This window comes from Arvicanthis niloticus, chromosome 22, assembly GCF_011762505.2.
Source record: "Arvicanthis niloticus isolate mArvNil1 chromosome 22, mArvNil1.pat.X, whole genome shotgun sequence".
Lineage (NCBI taxonomy): Eukaryota > Metazoa > Chordata > Mammalia > Rodentia > Muridae > Arvicanthis > Arvicanthis niloticus.
This window is the reverse complement of record NC_133429.1, coordinates 8,931,970-8,950,713: the sequence shown is the minus strand read 5'-3', so window position 1 is coordinate 8,950,713 and position 18,744 is coordinate 8,931,970. Positions and strand designations below refer to the sequence as shown.

The 18,744-nt window shown below is 43.1% G+C and overlaps 1 long non-coding RNA gene and 1 pseudogene across 3 annotated transcripts in view; one reads left to right on the top strand and one right to left on the bottom strand.

Annotated features, from left to right (window-relative positions):
* The window catches only part of LOC143436008 (uncharacterized), a 103,542-nt gene that overhangs the window by 52,924 nt on the left and 31,874 nt on the right, over positions 1 to 18,744 (bottom strand). For all 3 annotated transcript variants that reach the window (XR_013106265.1, XR_013106267.1, XR_013106266.1), the window contains exon 5: positions 8,513 to 8,697. This is a non-coding gene — a long non-coding RNA (uncharacterized LOC143436008). The remainder of the gene's footprint in view (positions 1 to 8,512; positions 8,698 to 18,744) is intronic.
* Positions 12,940 to 15,237, top strand: LOC143436459 (nucleolar RNA helicase 2 pseudogene; annotated as a pseudogene).

Here is an 18,744-nt window from a genome sequence, read left to right as displayed (position 1 = left end):
GAGAGTGTCTGGCCACCTTGTGTCCTGGGAATGTCAGAGGAACAGGCCCCTGCTCTCCTGTGGGCCAGATGTGGAAGCGGCCAAATTTGGGCTCACTGGCCCTTCTCTTTGGTGAAAGACCAGAGATACAGGTGTGTGCTCCTAATGGGGCCAAAGTAGGGCACAGATCCACAGGCTTGGCTGAAGTGATAGATGCATGCTGAAACACTTTACATACCTGTTCTATTCAAATCAAATATGTCCCCATTTTCTCATCGAATCTTTTCTTCTGCAGGGATTCTAAGATCTCCTTGGCATTAAACTCCATGCCACAGAACACATTTATCAACTTTATGGGTCACAGTGCGGATATTCAGTTCAAGTTTCATGACCTATGCATGTCTCATGTCTGAGGAAACTGTGAGGATCTGGTGAATTATGTTTCCAAGTTGCCCAGAAATGTAATTTGGAAATCAAAGGTCCCCATTGTGATCTTTAACTCAATTTCTTTCATGCTACATCCTCTAAAGAGGTAGTAGAAAGTGGTGATAATAAAGAGTGCCAAGCACAAACTCCACACATCTGCCTCCTCGCCATTATATGATTCTCCTAGTATGGGCTCTGGGGCATAAAAGCCCTTGGTCCCACACTGCCTTTTCAGTAAAGGGTCGGGTCTGAACTTAATGGCCAAGCCAGGTCTATCAACTTCACATTACCCTCTGCGTCTCTCCTGAAATTCTTGAGTTTTATGTTTGGATGGACAATGTCAAGGTTGTGACAGTACTTTATGGATGCTACTATATGCCAGAACATTTTGTTTGCCTCTTCCTCCTGTGGTAGGCCATCCTCCATTATCAGGTCAAACACATTTCTGCCTGGAGCATTCTCTATAACTAGATAGACCTGGTGTTAGGATGGCGTAGTGAACAAGGGCTAGGTTGTGATGCACTCTCCCTCATTTCTTACCATTTCACTGGGTTCTGAGTCTTGCCTCTATCAGGGGACTTTCTTAGAAGATATATGGTGGGTTTTTTCTTCAGAGACCTTTTGAAACTAATTAGAGTCTTGACAGGCAAGCCCTGACTCTCATTTGTAGTCTCTTGAAACACACAATCTTCTGAGGGGGAGATGGTGTTTCCATGCCAAAGCCTTGCTAAGGCAGCAGGGGCATTTCCTCTCCTAATATGGTGCTGCAGACACATGCATCATCCACAGCTCTGGAATAGAGGGCACAGCTAGCAGCACTGCTCTTCTTTGTGGGACACTGTAGAGCAATGGGAGGCATGGAGACACTTCTGGCTACCTTGTGTCCTGATGGTGTCAGGGCAACAGGGCCCTGCTCTCCTGAGGGCCAGCTGTGGAGGAGGCCAAAGTTGGGCTCAATGGCCCTTCTATTTAGGGGAAGACCAGAGTTAGAGGTATGTGCTGGTGACAGGTCTGCTGTAGGGCAGGGATCCACAGGCTTGGGTAAAGTTGTAGATGCATGCTCAAACACATTGCTTACCTGTTCTTTTAAAATCAATTATGTCCCCATTCATTCTTCATATTTGTTCATTTGTAGGAACTCCAAGTTCTCATTGGTATTAAACTCCATGCCACATAGCATGTCTATATTGTTGGAAACTGAGTAAGTCACAGGCTGGCTATTGATTTCACATTTCATGACCCATAGATGTCTCTCAATGTCCTCAATGGAGGGCCACATATCTGGGGAAATTGTGAGGATCTGGTGAATTAGGTTTCCAAGTTGCCCAGAGAGTTAATTAGGAACATTGAAACTATCTTTTTCTCGATCACGTTCATGGGGCTACCTCTGAAGGGGTAGTACCCAGAGATGGTACAATAGAGTAGCAAGCCCAAACTGCACACATCTGCCTCCTAGCTGTCATATGGTTCCCCTAGTATGAGCTCTGGGGAATAAAAGCTCTTGGTCCCACACTACTGCTTCTGAAAGGACCCAGGTCTGCACTTGATGGCCAGGCCAGGCCTATCAACTTCACATTACACTCTGCATCTCTGAGTATATTCTGGAGTTTCTGTCAGGATAAACAATATAAATGTTGTGGCAGTACTGTATGGCTGCCACTGTGTGCACAAAAATTTCCGTTGCTTCTTCCTCCTGCAATGGGCCATCCCCAATTTTTAGGTCAAAGAACTTTCCTCCTGGAGCATACTCAGTAACTAGACGCAGTACTGTACACAATTTCCCCCTTGTTTGCCACCCCTTCTCACTCTACGGCTTTTTAATTACACATCTTCTCACCATTTCCCGATCGGTCAGGTAGTGTACCTAGGAATTAGACAGAACTTACAGATTCTTTGGGATACTTCTATCTCTTCACAAATACCTCCAAGATCCAACCTGACACACTTCCCTGGCATTCTAAGAAACTGGGGATAACTCTACCCTGAAGTACTTAGTCAGAAGTTTCCCTTCCTCTACTGCTCACACTCTGAGTCTGAATGGTCTCTGAGAGATGTTAATTCTGAGATGTTGGTTCTTGGCACCCAAAAGTAGTTTTGTTCCAGTTAAAATTTTTATAGGCAGGCAGGAAGGCAGTTTGTGAGACATGCCTGTGTACAGGGAGGAAGGCAGTTGGTGGTAATGCTCTCTGTTCCACTGCTCCTCTCATGATCATTCAGAGGGCTCATTCAGAGGTTCAAATTACACACTTGAATTCCAGCTAAGTTTGGCTCACCAATGGTGGCATCTACCAAGAAGAGGGGAAATTCCATATGGAGAGAACTGACCCATATTTAAAGAGTTCTTCCCAATTTTGATAGCTAAGTGCTGAAGCCAAACTTCTAGTGTCCATCTGGATGAGCTGAACTACAAATACAAAGTCCAGCAGCTAGAACTTAAGTGAAGTGGCCTGGGGAAGAGCCTAGAATGCACACACACAATGATTCATGGCTAGGCAGCCTGTCTGCATCCACTGCAGCATCACAAAGTCACCTCCTTTTGTTCCCCCACCTGTGTTGAGGGAGCTTCATGATCACAACTCCTCTGTCCTCAGGAAGAGGCTCTCTGGGGTTAGTGTCTGGCAGCAGGCTAGAAGGGCTGAAATTAGCAGGATTGGATATGGTGCTAGTCCAGAAGAAGTGCCTGATAATTTGAGCTTTGTACATCCATCTATGTTGCCCCAGAGGAGGTCCAGTACAGAATGCAATGTTGACCCGCTCTGCAATCTCACTGACATAGGACCAGGCATCTTTCTTCTCTCTTCCTTTCCTGCTGCCTCTGGCTTTCCCTCTGGGATCTCTTTTATCTTTCGTTTGATTTTCTCTTACAAAGGCATCATTATTTTAAACCTTTTGAGCAGTCTCCAGTAATCCACACCTACTTACACACTTAAACCTTTCAAACTTTTCAAGTTCCATTTCCAAGATCCAAGGCCAACCACACGACAAAAGGAACATTTTCTAGTAGCATCCATCAATTCTAAAATGAGCTGGGCAAGCACTGTCCAGGGCTTCATGATCCTGATCAGTGTTGGGGACCTAGTCAGGTTAGACACAGGCCTGGGGAAAGGTGGAGATATTCTTTTTGTACAACACTGGCTGGTGTAAAAGAAGACAACAAGCAAACACTCACAATAGGGAACCAGAGCTCACCATAGAGGAGGGAAGAAGGCCAGTTTTATCCAATGGGCCTGAAAAACCAGGTACAGATCTTGTTTTCCCTGAGTGATATGACCAATCCAGAATTAATGAGATCCCTGACAAGACAGAAAAATCTTTAGTCAGCTGTGTGTCTGGCAGGTAAGTTGTCACAAAGCTACTCAGGAGCTGAAGGGGTTTTCAACCTATAGGAAGAGCAACAATATCAACCAACCAGACCCCTTAGAGCTGCCAGGGACTAAACTACTAACCAAAGAGTACACACAGAGGGACCCATGGCTCTAGCCACATATGTATCAGAGAATGGCCTTGTCTGGCATCTATAAGAGGAGAGGCCCTTGGTCCTGTGATGGCTCAATACCCCAGTGTAGGGTAATTCTAGGACAGGAAGGTGAGAGTGGCTGGTTGGTTGGGGTAAAACCCTCATAGAAGCAGGGGGAGGCTTGATGGGATAGGGATTTTCTGGGGGGGGGGCACCAGGAAATGGGATGACATTTGAAATGTAAATAAAGAAAATATCCAATAAAAAAGAACAGAAAAATTGGCCAGTATATCTGGGTTATCCTAGTCACCATGTTCCAAACCAATGGAACCATCAATGGACCACTTGACATCAAAACAAGGATGATCTATTTCAGACAAGGTCTGGAGCTTTTTATGCTAAAATGCCCCCTTGGAGCATGTCAGGCAGTGCCTAAAACTGCCACATGGCTTTCTCCATAGCCATCATAAAATAGCAGGAGCCCCACTGCCTAAATCACAGTGACAGCCTGAGGAGGGTGTGTGTTGCCCTCAGTAAGAACAAGTGTGAGAGATCTGGCACTGCCACCTATTGCACATTCAGTGATGTGGACAAGAGACACCCTCCTCTGCCCTTGTACCTCACTACCTACAGCAAGCATGAGGCTTGACTCTGCTGTAACTAGAGCAGGAGAGCTCCCCTACCGTTCACTAGCTAGAGCACTCAGGAGTTCAGGGCCTGGACCTTGCTGGGGAGCACAGTAGAGCTAGCCCTGGATGTGTGGGTTGTGTATGAGCGGGCCCAGGGTCCTGCCTCTTGTCTACCAGGCAATGGCGAGAATTAGGGAGAGAGCCATCTCCTCTCATTCATCCCTCGATACCAATGGCAGGCAGGAGAGCTGGCCCTGTGGTCATCTGTAACAGAACTGGCCATGTCCTCACTAGCTGCAAAACTGGAGAGACTGGGACTTGTACCTCACCAGGGCAGCAGGGTAGAGCTGGCCCTGTTTGCTGGGAATGCTGCTTAGGCAGTCCCCTTGGAGGGTGCTAAAGCCAGCAGGCTGACCAACTCAGATAATTCTCAGGCCCAGATCCAGGGCTTTGAATGGTCCCACACCAATATCTAGCCCATTGGTGAAATTCTGGAGTACATGAAGGGGCCGATCCTACAGATTCAAAACTCCAGGATACCTATGACACAGATAATATCCATGGCATCATGATATCTGTGAGGAGTCACACTGAAATTCCATTTCAGATAGAGTAGCAAAAACCTTTTACCACACAGCACAGCCATCATAATGAACATTTGCTGGCAAAAAGATGAGGAACACATGGCGACATACAACAATATTTTCTTCACAACAATATTTTCTCCCCTATGATTGGGGAAAGTGGCAGGGGTGAAGAATGGACTGGAGGGGAGAGGGAGATAGTGGGATTGTAGAAGGTGAAGTGACATTCTCACACACACACACAAACACACAGGCACCAAAATCTTATAAAGTTAAGCAAAACTAACAAAAGAACTCCTAACCCAAAGATCAGGGATGTAGGATGAGTGCTAGAAAGACTGTAAATGCCAAAATGGTAGATACCATCAAAGACACAACAGGGCTGTTAGAAATAGGAGCTCAAAGTAATTGTTACAGCATGCATGATTGCTGAGCAAGCTCATACCAGGAAGAATCTCATGAACAGGGAAGTGGGGACATGGACAAGAAATCCAACCACAAGGAGAGAGATGGTTGGCACTTGACAGATGCTGGGAGAGGGAAAGTCTGTATGATGCCAAACCCTGAGAGGTCAATGATTCTCCAAGGCAGACTTCACAACTGATATTAGTTGGGTAACAAAAAAAACTGGGCCTGATGGAGAGATAAGATGGAACGTGAGAAGGAGGAAGAGGAGAGGGAAGGAGGCGGAAGGGGAGGAGGAGATGGAAGGAGAGGGGGGAGGAGCAAAACAGGGAGGGGAGGAAGAGAATGAAGAAGAGGAGGAAGGAGATAGGAGGGGGATGAATAGGAGGATGAGACAACATGTCAGAGTTCAGTGATGACCAGTATGTGTTGTGTATCTATTCCCTGAGATTGAAACTTTCTTTTCTACAGGGAATTAAACAGGAAGGTAAACAATGCCATATAGCTCTGGGAAGTTCCTGAAAGTGACCATATTCTCTAGGTCTCTATTTTCCAAGATGTAATCAAACTAAATGTGCTCAATGTCTCTCTCAGACAACACAAGCTTTGTATTGTACACAACTGAAACCAGAGACCAGCTAGCTCCCTGGCACGAGGAGGAACAGCCATGCTGCCTGGAAGAAGTTTAGAGCAACTGAGACTTAAAACAGACAGTCTTCCACTGGTTGAGCTGCTGTCAGGCTGTGCAGTGTGCTCCAAGTTCCCAGCTTTAGTGAGCTTGTAACCCATGCTGGGATGGGCTGTCATGATGCATCTGACTTTGAGTCATTTCATTTCTTCTGAGTCACCTCCCACCCCATATTCCTGTTTGTAAAGGGAATAAAGTCATTGCATCACCAAGATGGACTGTGTGGTATCCATACTATGTTGTCTGTTTCCTAGCTATGGTGGGTAGATTTTTGTGTTGCATATGTCCAGGAAGGTTTGGAAGGGACCCACACAGGTGAGGAATAGAGAATAGCTCACTACAGGGCTGAGACCACAAATCCACATCCAAACACCTTTTTCAGAGATGCTTTAAAATGGCTGATTTCTGACTCAGGCAGGAAGAGCAGCAAATGACCTAGCATCTCTGATTTTCAACAGAACAGGTATTAGGATGGACTAGGATACAATGGTTTGTTGTAATTAGACATGGCAAATATGTGAGTCAACCAGGACATTTGCTTGCTGACATTCAACACATTGATAACTGGACCTTGGTAGTAGCTTGAAAAAGAAGACCTGGCCAAATAAGGGAATAGACTTTTGTGACTAGCTTTAAGAATGTACTATAAGGATTTTAACAAGGAAGGAGAAATGGAGTAAAGGGCACAGCCTGCCAGAGAGATATTTGTCATGCTGGGACTAGCATTCTAGAGCCCCTTCAGGTTTTGACACACAGTAGGAAGGTGGTGGGAGAAGAAAGAGAGGGCATTTGTGGTAGCAGTTGGTAGAAGGGGTGATGAATATGTTCAAAACATGTCATATGAACTTTTTAAAAGAATTAATCAAATTATTGTTTAAAAAAGAACACAGATCAATGAATGCTGGCAAGTAGGTAGACAGCAGGGTCTTAGACACCACTAATGGAATGTAAGTTGGTCTAGTGACTGTGCAAGTCAGGACACAAGTTTCTCAAAACTCACTGAAACCAGATCCTCCATATGAACCAGCTCTACTACTCCAGGGTATTCAGATAAAGAACCCCAACATTCCACAGAGGTAGGTATTACACATCATTGCTCACTCCACCTCTAAGTATGAAATCCATTTATTGAAGCCACACACCCATCTACAGAGATGTGGACAAATGTAATATAGTACACATAAAAGATGGGATTAGGAGCAAGTCATTGTCTGAAAAATGGATGCAACTGTGGAAGATCACATTAAGTAAATCAAGCCAGCTACAGTCCTAGATTCTATATAAATACATTGAATCACTATACATCACAGAATTAAAGTAACACTGTCTATGGAGACAATGGGGATCAATAGGATGGAAAGGTTGAGAGAATGTGGAGGAAAGCGAGATATAAAAGAAAAAACTCCATATATATACATGTACAAAGGATTTTCTAAAAACTCTGGGGGCTGGAGAGATGGCTATGTGGTTCAGAGCTCTCGTTGCTCTTGCAGAAGACCTGGGTTTGGCTCCTAGCAACCACATGTTGACTAAAAATCTGAGTCTCCATGAAAGGCCACTCATTAAGACTACAGTGTAAGGATTGGAGAGGCAGCTCAAGGGTTAAGTGTATTGGCTGCTCATACAGACAACCTGAGGTCCACCAACCCTCAGTGACTCCAGTTCAAAGGGATCTAAAGTCCTCTTCTGGCTTCCATATTCACTGCACTCACAGGGAACATGGCCATACATTGAGACAAAATACCCCTCCCCCATCATCACAGTAAACCTTACACAGTGAGACACCCATCTCAAAAACAATTTCTTCAAAGCTGGAATAATAATGATGATCTGTCACAGCTTTAAAGGTGGTGGAAGGTGGGAGAATGGCCCTGACAAATGAAGTCATGCACAGCTCATGCAATGAAGCCTCCGCAACAGCCAACTTTACTCAGAGCACCAGACAACTTATACTCTGAGGGTGAAAAGAAAGCATTTGTGTAAAGGTTCTCATGAATGCAAGGTGTGCAAAGTCACAACGGCAAGCCACACATGGCAAAGCATGTTTTCCATAGAGGCCTAAATGAATAACAACCGAGAGAAATACTGAGTATTCTGAGGTAGGTCACCACTCTCGGCTACCCACTGGAGGAGAAAAAAAACACATTAACAGCTACAGCAGGGCAGGATGTCTCTGGGCTAACCACTGGAGGAGCAGAAAAAACCATTGCAAGGTACCACAGGGCAGGATGTTCTTAGTTTTAGCTGCTTTTTAAAAATTGTCTATTTCCTTAATTCTAAAGCTTTTCCACTGACCCCTTCTTGTATTCCACCCCAAAGCCTTGTAGAGCCGACTCACACTTACCACTCCACAGTGAGTCAGGAGAATCCAAGACCTCGAAGACAGCCTGGCCCTGGTCATTTCATATGGTTCTTGCTTCCTTTTCATCTTTGGAATTTCAAAGATGTCTGAAATTATGTTGAAGAAATTGCATCACCAGGGCAAGGCCAGCCTCCTGCCTGTTACTTCAGGTTCCTCTGCTGCTGCTTCTAGAACATGAAAAATGCCCAAAACATGCATCTTAGAAGAGGAGGCCTCTTAAGAACTAGCAGTGTCCTCAGCAGGCTCCTTAAGAACTAGATATTCCTCCTTTACAATTTTCTGCAGTAGAGAGGGAATGGGGACAAGAAGGAGAGCACAGAAGGTCAGGAGTTCTCAGGAAAACACCATCTGGCTAACATGTCCGCCTCCTTACCTGTCTCCCTTCTACTAGTCATGTGTCCTTCACAGCTGCTCTGTAAGGCAGCAATGTGATTTCTCTCTTTACTTTTTTATTTTCATTTGGCATCTGTGAGTGTTTTGCTTGCCTGGATGTCTGTATACCACTCCAGTGCTTGGTATGTGAGGAAGCTAGAAGAACATGTTGATGCAATGGAACTGGAGTTTCAACATGTTGTTAGCCACAGTGTAGGTCCTGTGACTCCAACCTGCTTCCTCTGCAAGAACAGGTAGTGCACGTTGCCACTGCAGTGTCTTGCCAGCACAACCACAGTATCTTATTAAGGATAAATTCAAATGCCAGAGTAACTTCTGGGTTATTTTTCTGCCATTTTGATTAAATATATTCCTCAAGCATGGACAAGTGTTTGTCCAGTGGAGGAGAGAGTAGCCCCTATATTTCTCCATGGCATCTCAGGGAATAGCCTGAGTTTTCACCACGCCACAGGGATTGACATAAAATTAAAATAGATAGTGTTTATTTGCAGAATTTTACATTAAATATTGATTCCCTTTATTTCAAAACATTATTTTTAGTTCTCTCTTGCTCTTTCACTCTATTTCTTTCTGTGTCTCTTTGTGTCTGTAAAACTCTTTGTCTTTACTTAAGCTGTGCATACAAGCGCAGGCACCTATAGCAACCGGAAGAGGGCATGAGATCAACCTGGAGCTGGAAATACATGTGATTATTAGTCATGGGACATGAGTTCTGGAAACCAAAATTAGATCATCTCCAAGAACAGCAATGGTCTTTCCACCAGCCATTTCTCTTGATGGTCCCATTCTGCTTCAAGAGAAGCTATTGATAAACTGTACTTGACTGTGAGGACAGTTGTGTCAGGAAGTTCTTCCACAGAAGAACTATTTAGGCTCTGACTAAATACTAAGTAGACCTTTAGAGGGAGAGACTTGAGGGAGACTTCCAAAAAGGCGCACTGGCTGAACATCTATGCCCCAAATGAAAGGACACCCACATTCATAAAAGAAACTTTACTGAACCTTAAAACACACGTTAAACAACACACAGTAAGAGTGAGAGACTTCACCCCATTCTCACTAATGGACAGGACTGAAACAGAAAGCAAACAGTAATACACTGAAACTAATAGAGGTTATAAACCAAATGGATTTACAGTTATCTATAGAACATTTCATCCTAAAACTAAAGAATATACCTTCTTCACAGCATCTCATGTTACTTTCTCCAAATATGACCATATAATCAGTCACAAAACAGACCTCAACCACTACAGGAAGACTGAAATAGTCCTGTGCATACTATCAGATCAACACAGACTATGGCTTGACTTCAGTAACAACAAAAACAACAGAAAACCAACATACTCATGAAAAGTGAACAACTCTCTACTCAATGATAACTTTGTGAGGAAAGAAATAAAGAAATTAAAGACTTCCTGGAATTCAATGAAAAGGATGACAGAGTATACCCCAACTTACGGGATATAATGAAAGCAGCGCTAAGAGGAAAATTCTTAGCACTAAGTGCCCAAGTAAAGAACTGGAGAGATCCTACACTAGCAACTTAACAGCACACCTGAGAGCTCTAGAGCAGAAATAAGCTAACAAATCCAAAAGGAGAAGACAGTAGGAAATAGTCAAACTCAGGGCTGAAATCAACCAAATAGAAACAAAGAGAATGATACAAAGAATCAACAAAACCAAATGCTGGTTCTTTGAGAAAATCAACAAGATGGATAAATCCATAGCCAAACTAACTAAAGGGCACAGAAACAGTATCTAAATTAACAAAACCATAATGGAAAAGGAAGACATAAAACAGAAACTGAGAAAATTTAAAAAAAAAAAAAAACATCAGATCCTACTACAAAAAAACTATCTTAAACAAAACTTGAAAATGTAGACTACCTAATTGATTCTATGAAACCACAATTACTCTGATACCTAAACCACACAAGGACTAAACAAAGAGAGCTTCAGACCAATTTCGTTTATGAATATCAATGCAAAAATACTCAAGAAAATTCTCACAAACCAACTTAAAGAACACATCAAAATTGTCATTCACCATGGTAAAGTTGGCTTCCTCATAGGGATGCAAGGTTGGTTCAGTACCCAAAATTCCACTAATTTAATCCACTATATAAACAAAATCAAAGACAAAATCACCTGGTCACCACATTAGATGCTGAAAAACATTTAACAAAATACAACACACCTTCATTTAAAAATTATTGGAGAGAACAGGAATTCAAAGCCCATAACAGAACATCATAAAAGCAACATGGAGCAAACCAACAGCCAATATCAAATTAAATGGAGAGATACTTGAAGCAATCCCACTAAAATCAGGGACAAGACAAGGAGGACCACTCTCCAGTATTTACTCAGTACAGCACTGGAAGTTCTAGCCAGAGCAAGAAGACAAAAAAGAAGAGATCAAAGGGGATACAACTTAGCAAAGAAGAAGTCAAGGTATCACTATTTGCCAATGATATGATAGTATACACAAGCAACACAAAAAATTCCACCAGAAAACTTCTACAGCTGAAAAACAACTTCAGCAAAGTGGCTGGAGTAACTCTAACCAAACAAATGAAAGATCTGTATGACAAGAACTTCAAATCTCTCAAGAAAGAAATTGAAGAAGACCTCAGAAAATGGAGAGATCGCCCATGTTCATGGCTTTGTAGAATTAACATAGTAAAAATAGCCCTCCTACTAAAAGCTATCTACAGACTCAAAACAATCACCATCAAAATTCCAACACAACTCTTAAAAAAAAAAACTAGAAAGAGCAATCTCGATTTCATTTGTCAAAACAAAAAACACAAGAATAGCAAAAACAATTCTTAACAATAAAAGAACTTCTCAGGGAATCACCATCCCTGATGTCAAGCTATACTACATAGCAATGGTGATAAAAACTGCGCAGTGTTGGTACAAAGACAGACAGGTTTATCAGTGGAATACAATTGAAGACCCAGCAGTAAAACCACACACTTATGGACAATTGCTCTTTAACAAAGAAGCAAAAAAATATATACATTGGAAAAAAACAAAGCATCCTCAATAATTGGTGCTGGTCTAACTGGCAGTCTGTACCTACAAAAAGGAAAATGGATCCATATTTGTCATCCTGCACAAAGGTGAAGTCCAAGTGGATCAAGGATTTTAACATAAAAACAGACACATTGAATGCAATACAAGAGAAATTGGGAAAGAGCCTGGAACACATTGGTGGCTGGGGGGATTTCCTAAACAGAGCTCCAGTCACTCGGGCTCTAAGATCAAGAATGGATAAACAGGATCTCATGAAACTGGAAAGCTTAGGGACTGCAAATGATATAGTCAATAGGACAAACCAGCAACCTACAGCTTGGAAAAAAATATTTACTAACCCTACATCTGATAGAGGGCTAATATCCAAAATATATAAAGAATCCAAGAACCTAACCACCAAAAAACTGAACAACTCAATCAAAAAATGTGGTATAGAACTAAATAGAGAATTCACAATGGAGGAATCTCGAGTGGACAAGAAGAACTTAAAGAAATGTTAAAAGTTCTTAGTGATCAGGGAACTACAAATCAAAACAACCCTGAGATTCTACCTTATACCAATCAGAATGCTGAAGATCAAAAATTCTGGTGACAGCACATGTTGTGTGGAGAAAAGGCAATACATTGCTAGGAGGATTGCAAACTGGTACAACCACTCTGGAAACCAATCTGGAGGTTCTTCGGAAAACTGGAAGACTCAGCTACACCACTTTTGGGGATACATCCCAAAATGCCCCACCATGCCACAGAGACATGCGTTCCACTATGTTCAAAGCAGCCTTATTTGTTATATACAGAAACTGGAAACAACCCAGATGTCCCACAATGGAAGAATGGATAAAGAAAATGTGGATCATTTACACAATGGAATACTACTCAGCTTGAATGACAAGTATTAGGCTGCTCTGTCACTCTCTCTGCTTTACACACAGTTGAGAAAAGTAGTAGGCCTGAGCAGTTACTGCGGAATAATGACTGAAAAACTCTGGAGTGCATCCAAGGTGGGATCAGACAGGGCTGAGGAGAACATGGAGATGCTTCTGAAGCCAAGCGAAAAGAAAACTAGGAAAGAGAATGGAAGAGGCTGCTTACTCCAAAGCAAAAACAGTTAAAAGGAACAGCCTTCTGAAGATGATGTGGATTCCCCCTACATCCAAGAAGGCTAAGAAGCAAAAGCAGGAGCCTCAAGACAATACTTCTAAAAGCAAAATGCCCAAGAGGAAAAGGGAGCCCCTTGAGAAGAATGAAGCCACTGTTAAAACCAAAGAGATAAAAACCAAGGAACCTTTTAAAAAAGGAGACCTTCCTAAGCCCAAGAAGAAAAAGAAAGGGAAGGAAGCAAATGGAGACATGGGAGAGAAAAGCCCCAGGATGAAGAATGGACTCTCCCATTTCAAACCAAACTCCAAACCCAGGGAAACTCCTGGTGAAGAAAGTAATAGGGAGAGAGAAAAGAAAATACCCATGGAGTAGAAAGAAGGTGCGTTCTCTAATTTTCTCATATCAGGAGAGACTGTCAAGCTTCTCAGAGCTTGTGGGATGAACTTTCTGTTTCCTATACAAGCCAAGACATTCCACCATGTATACAGTGGGAAAGACTTAATTGCCCAAGCACAGACAGGATCCAGGAAAATGTTCTCCTTTGTGATTTCTTTGATTAAGAAACTTCAAGGTGGGCTACAAGAGAGAAAGATGCCAAGCGCCTCAGGTACTAATTCCTGCACCTACAAGAGAATTTGAAAATCAAGTGAGCAAAGACTTCAGTAACATCACCAAAAGGCTATCAGTAGCTTGTTTTTATGGTGAAACTACCTACGGTGGTCAAATTGAACGAAGGCAGAGTGGGACTGATATCCTGGTTGGGACCCCAGGTCATATTAAAGACCACTTGCAGAATGGCAAGCAAGAATTCACCAAACACACACATTGTTCTGGATGAAGTCTACCAGATAGTGGATGTGGGTTTTGCTGATCAAGTGGAAGAAATTTTATATGCGGCATACAAGTTAGATTCTGAAGACAACTCTGAAACATTGCTTTCTTCTGCAACTTTCCCTCACTGGGTATTTAATGTTGCTAAGAAATACATGAAATCTGCATATGAACAGGTGGACTCATTGGTAAAAGTTCTCAGAAAGCAGCCTCAACTGTGGAGCACCTGGAGATTAGTTGTCACTGACAGAGGGCAGCAGTGATTGGGGTTGTGATCTGAGTGTACAGTGGTCATCAAGGGCACAGGATCATCTTCTGTGAAACCAAGAAAGATGCCCAGAAACTTTCACAAAACACATGCATACAGCAGGCTGCCCAGTCCTTACATGGTGACAGTCCACAAAAGCAAAGGGAAATCAGCCTGAAAGGTTTCCAAAATGGAAATTTTGGAGTTTTGGTTGCAACCAGTGTTGCTGCCCGTGGGTTAGACATTCCTGAAGTTGACTTGGTTGTTTAGAGCTGTCCACCAAAGGATGTGGCGTCACATTCATCGTTTGGGGAGAACAGGCAGAGCTGGAGGGACAGGGGGTTACCTCTGTTTTTATCAGCACAAAACAGAGTACCAGTTGGTGCAAGTTTAGAGAGGAAAGCAGGAATTAAATTTAAGTGGATAGGTGCTCCTTCTGCAACAGAAATAATACAAGCCTCCAGCAAAGATGCCATCAGGCTTTTGGAGTCTGTGACTCCCACTCCCATTGACCATTTCAAGCAGTGTCAGCTGAGAAGCTGATTGAGGAGAAAGGAGCTGTAGAGACCCTGGCCGCTGCTCTGGCCCACATCTCAGGGGCTGCATCTGTCGAGCATTCCCTGATCAATTCACAGGCATGCGTTGTGAGCATGATCATCCCGTCCTCTATCAAGATGCCCAACACTAGATATGCTTGGAAGGAGCTTGAAGAGCAGCGGGATGAGATCTTTGAGCCAAAGTGAAGGGGATGCTCTTCCTCAGAGGAAACCTGGGAGTTTGTTTTGATGTCCACACTGAAGCACTCACAGAACAGGAGAAGTGGCATGATTCCAGACGCTGGCAGCTCACCATGACCACTGAGCAGCTGGAGCTGGAAGGACCCTGGGAAGGATATGAAGGCAGCAGGGGTCAGCGGGATGGCTGCCATGGCGCTTTCAGAGGACAGCAGGGTGGAAGCAGGAACTTCCAGGGTCAAGGGCTGCAGGGACAGCAAGGAGGAAGTAGAAACTTCAGAGAACAGCAACAAGGAGGTGGCAACAAAAGTAACAGATCCCCAAACAAAGGCCAGAAGCAGAGTTTTATAAAGTGATTGGTCAGTGAGTACAGGCAAAAAGGATCTGTTCCAGCTATGGACCCCAGGGCTGGTCCTGCTGTCAAAGCCTCCAGTGCTTCCTTCCTTTTCACTCACTTCTCAGCTCCCCCCCCCCTTTCTTAAGAAGCAAGGCTTCTGAACTGGCTGACTAACCATCCTAAACTGTCTTCAGTTTGGAAAGAGATAGGAATTCATTGCATCATTTTCCAGCACACTTCTAGATTTACAAAGTAAAACCAATCACAGATCTGCCTGGAAACAAACAAACAAATAAACAAAAGTAGGAGGCTATCATTGGGCCATCCACCTTGTTTGAGAACTCTGCCTCTTAGTCTGCAGAGTGAGAAGGAAATAGACTCACACTGAGAGAAGGCAAAAGTACTGAATGTTTTTTGTCAACTTGACACAAGAGGGGCAAAGGGAGAAAAATTCAACCAAGAAATTACCTCCACATTTAGTTATGTGATCACATCCATGAGCTGTTTTCTTGATCCCTGATGGGGTCCACATAGACCACTGTGGGCAGCACCACCCCTAAGCAGTGGATTTTGGTCAAATAAGAAGTCAGGGTGAGGAAGGCAGGGAGAAAAAGTAGGTGAGTAAATTTCTTCCATGATTCTTGCCTCTGCTCTTGCTTGACCTTTTACACTGACTTTCCTCAGTGAATGGTTGACTGGGATACACAAACTAAATCAATCACGTCCTCGCTAACGTGCTTTTGGCCATGGCATTGATCACAGCCATAGAATGCAAACTGAGAAAATAAATGACTGGATGGTAGAACCACTGTCTATGAATGCTTCCAGGATATTCGATTATACACTAAAACAAGATTGTGATATTTCTTGGTGAAACATGTTCCTAGTAGTAGTATGATTCACTCTTTATACACATTTTTAATCCAAAACAAGGAAGGTAATGTTAATATTGTAAAAAAAAAATAGCACCGCATTGGAAAGTTATATCTAATTGAGTAGCAGAAAAAGGGATGAATCAGAGAAACATTTGACACAAGAGGATATGCCTCACTCTCGAGAATTCAAAGAAAGGGGGAAAGAGAAAGAGGCTACTTAAGAGAGAGCAGTGTAAAAAGAGAAAGGAAGACAAGGAATCAGTTTTACTGGGAGAGATTCACAGAGAGCAGAAAGAGCCAGGAAGGGGTGAGTGTATTCCACAGTAAGTCTCAGAGGTAAAAACATTCTAGACCTTGATAGATCAGATGAAGGCTACAACCTTCTAGTACGAGGTTTAAGTTACCACAATGAGGCAGAAAGCCTGAGAGAATGCATTTACACTAAGAGAATAAACAATACATTTGCAAGGGAGAAACAATGATACACCCTAGTCCATTGCTTGATGGGGAACAGGTCCTGTCTCTGAGGAGAATATGAGCAGGACCAGGGATGTGGATCAGGAAAAAGCAGTTGTTTTATTTGGTCCCTCAGCCCCCACCAGTCCCTTATGAGCTAGTTTATGTTTGTTTCAAAGACAAACAAGGGCTTGACCTCTGGTTCAGAATGAGATCCTGTCCCACAAATGGAGCAGTGTCTCAGCAAGTAAGAGACAGGAATAACTGCAGAACTCCCCCAAAGCAGACCATAGGCTGCAGAAGGTCTCTAGAAGATGTCCTGATAGTCCCTGGAAAATTGATTTAAGGTCAAATAATCACACAGGATCACAGGGGAGAACTAAAAATCCATTCTCCTATCTGTAAGGAGTCACCTCAAGACTCCCTGAGGTGAAGAGTCATGACAGGAGCCTGGAGGGGAGTCTTCAGTGCTTCTCAGAAGTTGAGTATATTCATGCCAAAGATAATATAGAGGACTCCACTTCTTTTCTGGCTTTCCCATCTAATGAGGCCCTTTAATGCACACTGGAAGCAAGACTCTGGGCCAGAACAAAGAATTGCAGGTCCAGCTTAGAGAGAGTCAAGGGCTCCTCATGCCATGGATCTTACTGCCTTTCTTACAAAATCAGATGCCTGTGAACGTAGCTTTGACAACACTCACTTGTAGACAGACTCTGATATGTACTTTGTACAAGCATCACCTGCCAATATAAAGCTTATGCCCTATTGGCTGAGTCAGGAAACAGAAGTGAGAACCACCAGCAGAGAGAGAACATGCTGGGAAAGAGGCAAGAGCACGAGTTTGACCCTGAAATCTGAGGAAGGTGGACTCATGAAACCGAGGACAGGTAAACAAAAATGTGTCAGACATTGAATAGGACAAATAAGTTATATAAGTTGTGAGCTAGTGTGTGATTAAACCAGTGCTTATGGCCTGGACATTTATGTTATTAAGTCTACAAGTCGTTATTCTGGGAACAATGAGGCTGGGTAGAAAAGGCAGTAGTTACCAATAGAACACTGACTGTGAGGCTACAAATCAAGCTTAGAGCCTGAGATCTCCTGTTTGGAAGACAATTTCATAGAAAAAGAACAGTGAACCACGGAGAGGTAATGCAGAATCTGGCTGCTCTAAAATAGATAGACAGACAGACAGACAGACAGATAGAAAATTGATAGATGATAGATAGATAGATAGATAGATAGATAGATAGTAGCCTCATGGGAAAAAATAAGGGCTCTTCTCCTGCACCCTCAGTGCACTTCCCAGGTGCTGCTCCTGTAATTGGAGGCTCATGAAGCAAAAGAGCTGGAGGGTGCAGAGCTGACAAAATTCTCTCTCAGGCTGCAGCTTTAATGTACTTCCCAGTCACAGCAGAGGAACTGAGCAACCTGGGCCTCTCACAAACTAGCATGTGCCTGTGAGAAGAACCTGCAATGGCCCCTCGACGAAAGCTATGCAGTGGCATTCTGAGAGCCTGATCTATTATCCCTGGGTGGGCAGCAGATACAGGGCAAAGAGAAGCTCTACCCCAAAAACTGTCAAGGGCAGCCTGCTGGATCAGGTAGAGAGATGGAAGCCAGCTGCCATAGACATTCGCTCCCCTATGGAGCCTGCAAAAAGACAGAAAGGCAGCAAGAACATGTCACTGAGTTGTGGTGGCACTGAGAAGCCCCAAACTTCTCAAAGGGAAATGTATTGAATGTGAAAACAATACAAGAGAAAAGAACCTGGGTCTAAAACACTCAGAAAGGAATAATTTGTAAATAATATAATCAAGTCTCCAAAGAAAGGAGAAAGTTAGAGACTAAAACAAAAAATATGTTTGCATCAAGAAATGGAGAAAAATACAATGACAGATGGCATTTGGACCCCATATAATTGTGTTTTGACTGTAAGCAAGAAATGATTATAAGTTCTGTAATGATTGTAGTTTTATATAACACCTTTAAGTAGTTTCAGAATATAGTTGACTTAGATAAGACAGAAACAGGATGAAATGCTAGGTTTGAGGTCATAGAACAGAGATGAGAGGCTTCTTTTTTATTATTGGATATTATATTTACATTTCAGATTTTATCTCCTTAACCCATTCCTCCCACCACCCAGGAACCTCCTATCCCATCTCCCTCTGTAGGTAATTTTGGCTGGAGAA